We start from the raw sequence: 6,562 nt of genomic DNA on the forward strand, positions 1-6,562 counted from the left end.
AAATGCCAGCAGACTTTTGGATTTATCAAATCAGATGAGAATTCAAGTTTTCCTAGTGCAGCGCTGTGAGCTGTGACGCTCCAGACTCCCAGGATACTGTCCTGAAGGTCCAAAGTGGTGCACATGTCCTAGACCCCATTATAGGAACTGTCCCTGGTAGAGGGATCACCATCAGCCTCCAGGGCACACATATGGGTGGCATTACCCGACAGGTTTCATAAGGCCAGGAAGGGGAAGAAGGTGACCTCTGTAGTCACAGAGCTGAGGAACACTCACCTAGCACAGATGAAGCCCAGAGTCCATCCCCAGCACAGCCTAAACTGGGCACAATGGTGCACATTGTCATGGAAGGTGGAGGCAAAAGATCAGGGTGGCTGGGTGGTGGTGGCACACACCTTTAATCCCATCACTCGGGGAGCAGAGGCAGGCAATTTCTGTGAGTTTGAGGCCAACCTGGGCTCCAGGGCAAGTTCCAGAACAGACTCCAAAGCTAAAGAGAAACCCTGTCTCAAACAAACAACAGCAAAAAAGATGAGGGTCATCCTTGGCCAATAGTGAGTTCTAGAGCAATCTGAGCTTCATGAGATATTGTGGGTCTTTTTTGTTTGTTATTGTTTTGGTTTTTGGAGACAGGGTTTCTCTGTGGAGCCTAGGCTATACTGGAACTTGCTCTGTAGACCATAATGGTCACTATCTCCTAACTCTGTAGACCAGGCTGGCCCCAAACTCACAGAGATCCACCTGCCTCTGCCTCCCAAATACTGGGATTAAAGGTCTGCGCCACTGCCTCACCTCCTGGCGTGACCTTATTTTTTTTTATTTATAAAACTCTAACTCTAAAGAACAAATGTTCAGGGGCTGGAGAGATGGCTCAGTGGTTAAGAGCATTGCCCGCTCTTCCAAAGGTCCTGAGTTCAATTCCCAGCAACCACATGGTGGCTCACAACCACCTGTAAAGAGGTCTGGTGCCCTCTTCTGGCCTTCAGGCATACACACAGAATATTGTATAATAAATAAATAAATAAATAAATATTTTTTTTACAAAAAAGAACAAATGTTCAGAGAAAAAGGCACGATGTACAAGCAGTGCTAGCTGATAAACAGACCCGAGACCAGCATGTCCAGAGACCATCTCTGCTTCATGCAATAATTCTTATTTAGGTCTTGAGTGTGTGAACCGGGACTGGAGAAAGAGCTCGGCAGGCAAAGCACTTGTTTCCTTCACAGAGGACCCAGATTGGTCCCCAGCACCCTCGGGGACCTGTTTCTTTCTGGTAGCTCACAACTGTGTCTCTGCCTCAGGAAGAGTCGGTGTCCTGTGCTGTGCTCCTGGACTGAGGTGCTGATCTCCAAAACCTTAGTCCTCCATCCATTCAGACCTCACAACACCCTGGCCTCACGAGGCTGCTGTCAGGGGAGGGAAGGAGACACCTGGAAACTAGAAGCTTTGGTCTCATGGAAAGTGTAGGGACAGACACACAGAGATGGGGACAGACACAGAGATGGAGACAGAGACAGAGATGGGGACAGACACACAGAGATGGGGACAGACACACAGAGATGGGGACAGACACAGAGATGGCGACAGACACACAGAGATGGGGACAGACACACAGAGATGGGGACAGAGACACAGAGATGGGGACAGACACAGAGATGGCGACAGAGATACAGAGAAAAAACACAGAAATAGAGACAGAATGAGGCATTAGACAAAGGCAGAGAGACTAAGAGAAATAGAGACAGAAAGACAAAGTAGACAGTCCTAGGGCCAGAAAAACCGTGATCCCTCGAGATTGGCGTGTGTCCCCTCTCATTGCCGTGGGCTGGGCCCTTGTGAGATCTGTGAGCACTGTGTTCTCCCCGGGTGTCACAGGCTTCTGGGAGCCAGATGCCACCCAGCCTGGCCCTGTTCAGATCAGGGCCTGCTTGCTTTCAGATGCTCCCACTGTCTCATGCGTGGACTGCTGGGGAGGTTCTGGTGTTCCAGAAGGATCCACTCATACCCCGACCTCTGGAACCTGTGAATGTCAGCTTAGGAGTCAAGTCTTTGCAGAACCAAGATGTGGTGCGGGTGAAGCCGGGGAGCAGCCACATGGCTGGCTAGCAGCTGTGCATGCAGGGGGCTCCACATGAGAAACCATTGGTGTCCCTCAATGGTGGAGGGGATGAAGCCCAGTGCATGGAACCCTCACCCAGAATCCCTTCTCCAGCTTCAGGCTGGCGTCCTCCCGTTCTCTGTCGCCGGCCTCTGATGCTTACTTACCTGCTGGGGCTCCCCTTGGCCCTCATGACAGTGGCAGTGCTCTTCCAGGTGCTCAGGAAGCCCAGAGCAGTGGCAGGACTCCAGCTCCAGCACCTCAGGTCCTGCCCCAGGGCCTCCGCTCCGCGCTGGCTGTCCCTTCTGCTGGGTGCTGCCACTTCAAGGGACCTGGCTTTCTGCTCCCTTTCAGTTCCTATGAACTGTCTGCGCTGCCAGAGTCTTCTAGGGCAGACAGACAGACGGCCAGATAGCTGCTCCCTTGTGCAGCTTCCCGAGCTCAGACATCACTTATCTTCTGTTTTTAGTTTGCCCTTCCTCCCTTCCCAGCTGCCTGCTGGCCAGTGTCCCATCATCTCAGTCTAGCCTCTAGCTAGCAGAGGCTGGCCTTGAACTTCTGACCCTCCTGCCCCTGCCTCAGCCTTGCCAGTGCTGGGATGGGGATGACGGGCCTGAGCCACCAAGGCTTTGGTAGCCTCTCTCTGTGACTGTCTTTGTTTCTGTCTCTGACCAGGACTGGACAGGAGTGTGTTCGCCTGGGGCCTGGACCCGAGGTGCCAACAAAGCCCAAGCTAGGCCCATGATTCCCACACAGGTGCAGGTGACCCTGGCCCAGGGTGTGTGTGTCTATCTGGTGACATACTTCATCACCGTTATTTGGGGTTTCAAGTTCAGGAGCGGATGTGGGGGATTGGATTGAAATTCTTCCTCCATGCGGCAACTGCAAAAGCATTGATGCATTGTTTAGATGCAGCTTTCAACTTGCATGGGGGAGGCGGGGGTGGGAGAGAAGGTAACCTTTTTGTTTGTTTGTTTGTTTGTTTCCTGCACAAAGGTTAGCCTCAAACTGTTGCTAAAGCAATAACTGGCTGAAAGTTGAGGGTTTTAGGAGGAGATGGTCTCAAACCCCCTTGGGAAAATACCCTGGGTGGGTTGGATGGAGATCACTGTGTGGGGGCTCCTGGAGAAAATGTGGGATTCAGAGACCAGGCCTGGGTTGGGTCTGTGGTCCCATCCTGATTCCTGCGAGCCCTGGTTTGTCAGTCTGTGAAATGGTGGGGAGCGGTGAGCCCCTCCGGTAGGTGGAGAGAGGTGCAGGGCTTGGGGACCGGGCAGGTGGCACTGAGGATGAACAGGGTCCAGAGAGACTCAGTTTCTTCTGCCCACTGTCTGTACCTCCTATCCAGACACACACCTCAGACCTGGACACATGGTCAAGGAGGGGAGACTGAAAACGACCCCACTACGCGAGGGACCACTGGTGCCCATCTGTAGCAGCCACCTCTACAGTGACGGAGGGCAGGGCTTCGGCTATGCGGACAGAGGACTTCTGTCTGTTCTTCGTAATTGCCAAATAACGAAAAAATTGTCCATATAAATCTTGGATTGAGGCAAAATTCACACCTCAAATTTAAAATACCTCATGAATTGTATCTAGTTTGTTTGTTCGTTTTTCAAGACAGGGTTTTTCTCTGTGTAGCCCCGACTGTCCTCACTCTGTAGACCACACTGGCCTTGAACTCACAGGCCTCCTCTGTCTCCCGAGTGCTGGGATTAAAGGCGCGCACCACCACCGCCCAGCAAGAACCCGTTTTTAAGATAAGAAATAGGGCTGGAGAGGTGGCCTACGTGCTCTTGATACGTACAGACTCCTGTACACACGTGGTTCAGATTTGTACGTTCAGGCACACATATATACACATAAAAATAAATAAATATATTTTAAATGAAGAAAAGAGGCATGATAAATAACTAGGTGTGGTGGTCCACACATGTAATTCCAGCACTCTGGAGGCTGAGGCAGAAGAACAGCTGTGAGTTCCAGGCTCGCCTGGAGAAAGTGGAAGAAAATGAAGACAGGGTAGGGAGTGTCAGTGCTGTGGACAGTTCTAATAGCAGAGTGAATTCTGGCCACCAAAGTGTGGGGACACGTGCCAGTGAGTCGGCCTGGACTGGATCCAGGGACCCGAGTAAGACATCAATGGGAACAGAGTGAGGTCCAGAAGCAGAGGGAGCTTTCTATGCGTACACCTCACTGCCCACTGCCGGGTGGGAATGTCACACACTGGTACCCAGGATCAAGGCCAGCATCTAAGAGTCCAGGCTACTTCCCTGGTGACTGAAACATGACTCAGAAATTTAAAGTTCATTAACAGAGCACTTGCTTGAGCTCGGCAGACATGGCTCGGTGGTTACGGTGCTGGCCGTGAAGCCCAAGAGCTTGAGTTCAAATCTGCAGCAGACAAGGGAAAAGGCAGGAGCAGGGACGTGTACCTGTAATCCCAGCACTCGGGAAGCAGAGGCAGGCTGATCTCCCTGAGTTCAAGCCCAGTACAGTCAGGGATGCACAGAGAAACCCTGGCAAGATGGCTTGGGGTGAAGGTGCTGGTTGAGAATCCTGAAGGCTTGAGTTCGACCCCTGGGACCCACATGATGGAGAAAGCCAACTTTCCCCAGTTATCCTCTGACCTCCAGCACACCAACCTCCATATGTAAACACACGCTGATAAATAAATAAGTAGATATATTAATGAATATTTAAAAATAGATAAAATTGAGATAAATCTTTAAAAACCCTAAAACAAATGGACACATATATTCCTTCCTGTCCTGTGTTCAGTGTTCCTTGGCCAACAGAAACGTTGTCTAGAGATCCTGGTCCTGGGGGGTGGTATGAAAGCCCCGGGCAGAAAGGGCTGGCCCCCCAATCATCATTCTTAGCAATCCCTCAAACTCCTAGCTGGTACTCAGGGATCTGGGGACCCGAAGGGGCCCAAGGGGCAGTGCTCCTCTGAGGAGACTCCCAGCTGGGCCGGGGCTGGGGACACGCAGATGTACACACTTGTGACTGCAATTTGCCCCTTTCTTTTCCTAAAGCGGGAGCCTGTCTGGAGCAGGGGCTGTCCTGACAGCTCAGATTTCATGGCTCTTTCATCATGCTGGCCTTCGGCTGGAAGGAGCCCAGCCCAGCTCACAAAGCCCCTAAGCCCCCCCTCCACAGCCGTCCTGTACCGTGTATTCTCCAAGTGGGATCCTTCTCTCTCATTTCCTATTAACTTCAAACGTCGCAATCCTATTACAGTGGGGGTGGGGTGGGGTGGAGGGGAGCAGCCTGCTGACCCAGGCAGAGTGGGGAATCCTGGAGACACCCCATGAACAGACACTGGGCACTCGCAAGGCTGTCTGTGGCCTCCGTGTGTGCACAGGCACACACGCCATGTATTCCTCCCACACTCCGGAGCACGACTCAGCCATGGTCAGGTTCAACCCTGACATTGCAGCCCTTAGCCCCAGCACTCCCAAGATGACACACGGGGAGACTCCTGTGGAAAGGCCCCGGGGTAGGGACAACTTTGGTTTGATTCTATGATGCGGTAGAGTTCTGGGGTCAAAAAGTGAGGATTCAGGGGAGGCACCCAGAGGTGTTTAGTACATACAAGGGAAACCCGTGAACGGATCCCTTAGGTGCTAATATCCTAGGAAACCCCCACGTGCTAGTAACGAAGGGGACATTTAGGTGCTGAGACAGGGAAGAGAAGCCGGAGCTAATTACAACACAGGAGACCCCGAAATTCCTTTCGGATGCCCCCTCCCCCTCTTTCTCTCTTTCCAAAATTTATTGAGAAATAAAGAGACAGTTCCCTGCAGCTGAAAGAGGTCTCAAGAATGTGTCTCCACTGGTTTCTGCGAGGGGTCTACAGACGGTGCCAAATAAATGTGGAAGGAGAGAACGTGGCTGAGGAAGTTCCCGTGGCCTTGATCTCCCACCCCCTCCATTCCACACACCCAGGGCTCCCCGTTCTCACTCAGCTCAGCCTCAGTTTCCCCATTCACGTCTGCTCAACCACATGGATGTTGGCTCAGCACTGGGTTGCTCTGGCTGAGGTAGGTTTTACGGGAACTAGGCATCCCCTAGGCGCCTGGATTCCAGCACAGCACCCTCGCTAGGTCTCCCTTGGCCTCTTCGCTCCACCTAGTGGCCGCTGGAGCTGCAGGCCATACACAGGTCAGGCGAAAGACCTCCTCTTTCCCACTTTCCTTCCTGACTCTTGTCTGGGAAACTGAGGCACTGAGCCACTGGCCCTGTGACAGTCTTCCTTTGTAGCCTCAGTTTCCCCGCTTTGTAAAGTGGGTATAACCAAACAGACAGTTGTGTGGGTGCAGCAAGATGAAGGCTGACCGTCGTCGTACAATAGGCACTCCAATTCTGAGTATTAATATTACTTCATTGACCATACTGAGTATTAATATTACTCCATTGACCATACTGAGTATTAATATTACTCCATTGACCATACTGAG

Source organism: Microtus ochrogaster, linkage group LG1, assembly GCF_000317375.1.
Source record: "Microtus ochrogaster isolate Prairie Vole_2 linkage group LG1, MicOch1.0, whole genome shotgun sequence".
Classification (NCBI taxonomy): Eukaryota; Metazoa; Chordata; class Mammalia; order Rodentia; family Cricetidae; genus Microtus; species Microtus ochrogaster.